The sequence below is a fragment of the Triticum dicoccoides genome, chromosome 3B (genome assembly GCF_002162155.2).
Source record: "Triticum dicoccoides isolate Atlit2015 ecotype Zavitan chromosome 3B, WEW_v2.0, whole genome shotgun sequence".
Taxonomy (NCBI): domain Eukaryota; kingdom Viridiplantae; phylum Streptophyta; class Magnoliopsida; order Poales; family Poaceae; genus Triticum; species Triticum dicoccoides.
Genome location: NC_041385.1, coordinates 709,587,974 through 709,593,452, shown reverse-complemented (window position 1 = coordinate 709,593,452; position 5,479 = coordinate 709,587,974). Strand labels below are relative to the sequence as shown.

General features: G+C 41.2%; 1 long non-coding RNA gene across 1 annotated transcript; it reads left to right on the top strand.

Annotated features, from left to right (window-relative positions):
- The first annotated feature begins 3,524 nt into the window (after positions 1–3,524).
- On the top strand, positions 3,525–4,190 carry LOC119278019. The gene is made up of 2 exons (XR_005137447.1): positions 3,525–3,640; positions 3,720–4,190. It is a non-coding gene; the product is annotated as an uncharacterized LOC119278019 (long non-coding RNA).
- Positions 4,191–5,479: the final 1,289 nt, after the last annotated feature.

The following is a 5,479-nucleotide window of genomic DNA, read 5'->3' as shown; positions in this document are numbered from 1 at the left end:
GACCGAGACACCTCTCCGGTCAATAACCAATAGCGGAACCTGGATGCTCATATTGGCTCCTACATATTCGACAAAGATCTTTATCGATTGAACCGTTATGACAAAATACGTAATTCCCTTTGTCCATCGGTATGTTACTTGCCCGAGATTCGATCATCGGTATCTTCATACCTAGTTCAATCTCATTACCGGCAAGTATCTTTACTCGTTCTGTAATACATCATCTCGTGACTAACTCCTTAGTCGTTTTCTTGCAAGCTTGTGATGTGTATTACTGAGAGGGCCCAGAGATACCTCTCTGATACTTGGAGTGACAAATCCAATCTCGATCTATGTGAACTCAACAAACACCTTCGGAGATACTTGTAGAGAATTTTATAATCACCCAGTTACATTGTGACATTTGATAGCACACAAGGTATTCCTCCGGTATCCGGGAGTTGCATAATCTCATAGTCGAAGGAATATGTATTTGACATGAAGAAAGCAACATAGTAATAAAACTGAACAATCATTATGCTAAGCTAACAGATGGATCTTGTCCATCACTTCATTCTCCTAATGATGTGATCCCGTTATCAAATGACAACACATGTCCATGGTTAGGAAACCTTAACCATCTTTTATCAACAAGCTAGTCTAGTAGAGGCTTACTAGGGACATGGTGTTTGTTTATGTATTCACACATGTATTTAGGTTTCCGATAAATAGAATTCTAGCATTAATAATAAACCTTTATCATGAATAAGGAAATATAAAATGACAACTTTATTATTCCCTCTTGGGCATATTTCCTTCAGTTCCCGCGGCAGTAGAAGGCCAGAAGTACCGCGCAAGCGGCACTACTGCCCCTACTACTGCTCGACTGCCACTGAGCAGGTAAAGAATCCAGAAGCCTAATAATAAGCGAAAGAGTCCGCGGCACTGGAACCGCGGAAGTATCGCTCAAGCGATACTACCACTGAGCAGAGTGGTACTACCTCTAGAGTGCAACAAAAAGGCCTAAGAAAACCAGATAGATGCATGAGAGCCTGAACTGCCATAACTTCTGCATATGAGCTCTGAATTGAGCAAACTAAAGCTTGTTGGATAGAAGATGACAAATACTATCCATGCATTCGGCGCTCTCCGACAGTCGCACTGTGTGGTTTGGATGCCACTACCATAGGAAAATCAAAAGTTGCCAGCTATCTGGATGTAGCTGAGTGTGAATTTATGTATACTTGGCTGATAGGTCTATATGTCGAGTACCAAAAGACAAAATCATGGGAACAAATTTTACCTCGACTTATAAGGACGTAAGCTGAGCGGACAAGAATATGCTTGGCTTATAGGAAATGCTCAACATATACCACAAAAAGAGCACAACTTACATACACACCTCGGTAAAGGTTCGTGCCACGTGGCCATCACGGAGGTGGTTCACCGCACCGTGACAATGTTTCCTATAAGCTGAGTGTATCTACACAACACTGGGTTAAAGAAAATGTAAGCCGAGTACCTACCCAATAAATGACACTCGGATTATACTTTGCATATTTTTTGCAAAGCTATTTCTTAATGCAAAAAAGACTTTTTAATGTTTTCCATTGCATTTTATGTTTACTAATTGCATTCTGAAATAACTTCCTGATTATACTCTCCACAGCCTTTGTGATCACTAACAGTACAAAACCCCCCCTTTTGACATGATATCTTGCTTCACATCACATCTCTGGCTATCAACTTCCCAAGCCTCTACTCCCACTCTATCAGCAATGACATTCTAGTCTCACATGTCATGCGGTATGGGCTACTTACCAAATGAACTTGCTTACCACCGCTGCCTCAAATGAGTTTGCTGCTCTTTCTTTGATGTTTTAGGATTTCCATCTCAGGCAGTTCGGAGGAGTGCTACCTTGTCCACGAATCCAACTTCTCCTCAAAGGTAGCCTATGACATTGTCATGCCTGACGATGAAGAGGACGACCATACCTCTAATATGACATTCAAGATCCCCACATAAAGTAAAAATATTTGCTTGGCTACTATTCAGAGGAAGGCTCGGCACTCGGCCCAATCTACACCACGAGACGATTGCTCCTGACGCTCTATGCTCTTAAGAGGATATCTTCACCTATTCATCACTTGTCTGGTTGCCTCTCGGAATTGATTCCATCTCGGCCTAACCACACCATCAAGATATCAAGACTCTAGCTCACCCCATCACCTGTTAGGTTGGACTCTTGCGACTGGACTGAATTGCTCCCCATGATTGTCTGGAAGAAATGGGACTCGAGAAATGCCGATGTTTTCCGAAGCGAAGCTCACACCCCCTGCTCACCAATAGAAACATATGTAATGATTTTAAACTTTGGATTCACCGGTTTAGAGATCAGTTTGACAAGGTAGCTGCCAAGTCTTGGCTGGATTACCTCGCCTCACAGCTTGTCATGATCTTGTAAAATAGAACTCGTCCTAAATGGTCCAGTTTGAGTAATATATACATATGCGAACATTGTTTGTAAACTCTATTTGAGAACATTGTTTGTAATGGCAATATGCAACTATGTGTCTAATTTTAGCACATTATAATAATCTATGTTATGAATATGGTCATCACCTTGGTCATTTGATTTGAAAGCCATGAATATTCACACACAAATAGCCCATTTTGTGAAAGATTTTTTTTCCAAATTGTCATATTGCAAGTTTGGTATTTTTTCCTCGCCACAAGTACACATAAAAGGACTACATGCAAAACAATTGCATATTTTGAACTTGTGTTCTTTTTATTTCATTTTTTCCAAAACAGGGTCAAAATGGGTGGCATGGCTATTCATAGCAAGGGGTTGAATCTCCCAAAAACGTAAGTGGTTCTTCCATATGATGACTACTTGTGTATCTCAAAATACTTTTTGCTAATTTTTAGGACAGAGCAATCACATACTTGCAGTTCAAATTTGAATTACTTTTGAGAAATCGACACGAAGTCATTTAAATGTGCAAATGTAGCTCTCCACAAAACTTGGTAACTTTCCAGAAAATACGGTGTACTTCTGTGAAAATTGGAGTGATGCCATTTTGCACCCAGTATTTTTGTACCTGCTTCACACAAATATCCACTTTTTAGACTTAGAAAATGGAAAATTACCTTTTTATACGAAAAAGTTGGAACATCTATTTGAAAACATCATTTGTAATGGCGAGATGCATCTAAGTGCCAAGTTTAGGCACATTGTCATAAACTATGCAATAAATCATGTAGCCCGCCCGTAGCATATTTGGAAACATTATACATTGAAGTTTTTCTTTTCTAGTAGAATGCAGTTACAAATATATATCCACATAATTAATCATATTAATTGCTATTAACTTGACACTAATTTGATTCTAGGTTTATCATTTCAAGATCCCTATAAATGGTTTGTCATTTCACCCGTTCATAACTTGGAATTGGCATTAATTTGATTCCAGGTTTATCATTTCACAATCACTATAAATGCTTTGTCATTTCACCTATTCAAGCAATCAACAAGAGTTCATACAAACACACCTTTTCTTTCTTTTTGTGGGTTACAAACACCACATATCTAGCAAACTAAGATGAAGACTACACATATGTTGCTCTTGACCCTCGCCTTCCTCGCGCTAGCATTAGGTATTATTCAGCTCGAGCAGTAAGACGTGGGATTGCTTTGGTCAATTTGTTCATGGTACCTTTGTTTTGTTTTTTACAGAAGTGAAGGCGGCAGCAACGACTGGCGTTTGCGCGGGATCAATGACCCCGACGCCTATAAAGTGTGATGCTCCAGCTTGCCAGCACATTTGCCGCGCAATAGTCAACGGTCACCATGAGTGCCCTGATTGCAATTGGACTGCTACGTGCACTGATCAGGGATGCCGCTGTGACATCTGCACACCTAAACGATACTAGCTTATCACAAAAGAAATACTCCCTCCGTTCCAAAATAGATGACTCAACTTTGTACTAATAGTACAAAGTTGAGTCATCTATTTTGGAACGGAGGGAGTACTAGCTTAGCGGTAGAATGGTATTTTGTTTACTGTAATAAGAGAGATTGCATGAGGTATATACTTCAGTTGATCTATAGTAGTTCCCGGAGAGTGGTGTGGAATGTTAATTCACCATTTATTCAAAATTTTGAAGTGGGCAATATGAAGTTTATGGTAGAGAAAGTATAACTTCATTGTTGATGCAGTATGAAGTTTATGGTAGAGAAAGTATAACGCATTACGGCTTGTTGGGTTCAGAGAGCATTGGACAACTGAAGCACTTCGAACTGTTAAATTTGGGGCTTAGTGGCACACTAACATAAAAAGATTGGTAACTTAAAAAGTTTGGAGGATCTCAGGCTCAACTCGGTCACTTTGACAAGATCAATCCAACTAACAATTGGGATGCACAAGAAGCTCCGCTTGCTGTGGCTGGGCAGGAACAATCTAAGTGGGAGCACCCCAATGGAGATTGGAAACATGACGGTACTGCAGAGCATGTATCATGATAACTACTCCCCCGTTCCAAATAAGTGTCTCAACCTTAGTACAACTTTGTACTAAAATTAGTACAAAGTTAAGACACTTATTTTGGGATGGAGGGAGTATTATTTGGAAGGGCAACTACCAGGTACCATATCTCATCTAATAAAACTCCAGTGCATGATTTTGTCAAAAAATCAGCTGGTAGGTGTCATCTTTCTCGAGCTTGGGAATAGCAGTGTTCTTGATAGAGTCGGCACTGCAAACAACAACTTCTCTCGATTGTTCCCATCATCCACTTGCGTACGTAGGAGGAGCGCTGACTATGGTCAGTGTTGGGTACAACAGATTTACAGGGAGCAGGCGGGATGCGCGTCGCCGCGCCTTCACTATGTCGCCTGTGAGGCATCAATGGAAGGCTGACCGGCACGACAGCGCGGCAACTTTGGCATTGATTCTCGCGGGAAACGAGGCGATGAGGACGACGAAGGCGGCGAGTCGCTGAACCACTCCTTTTCGTGCCAAAAACGATTCCCTCGACGCCCCCCGACGCGCCGGGTTCGGCATGGGTCCGCCGGCGCCAGTTTCGGGCCTAACCGGCGAAAAATGGGCTCCCGGGGACGCGGTTGGGCCGTTTTTTCAGCGCCGGGCTAAAAAGAGGCCTTTGGGGGGCCTGTTGGGGGCGCAGGTGGAGATGCTCTTAAACTTAGTTTGACTGTGTGCATCTTAATTATGTAGAGGCCACATGTAATACATAAACTTCTCAATTAATAGAGGGTCCTTTATTAAAAAAAGCAAACGGCTCTGAATGATGAAGTGTGTCGGCATGGTGCTGAAGTAAAGATCTATTCTATAATATTTTTTGGTTTTTGTTGTAAAAGAATTGCAGTGAAGTTTTGCTTCGGTACACCATCCCTTAAAAGTTTACACAAATTTTAAAGTTACTTTAAAATGCTATCGGCATATTAGCCTGTAGATCAAATGTATCGAATAGATTGAT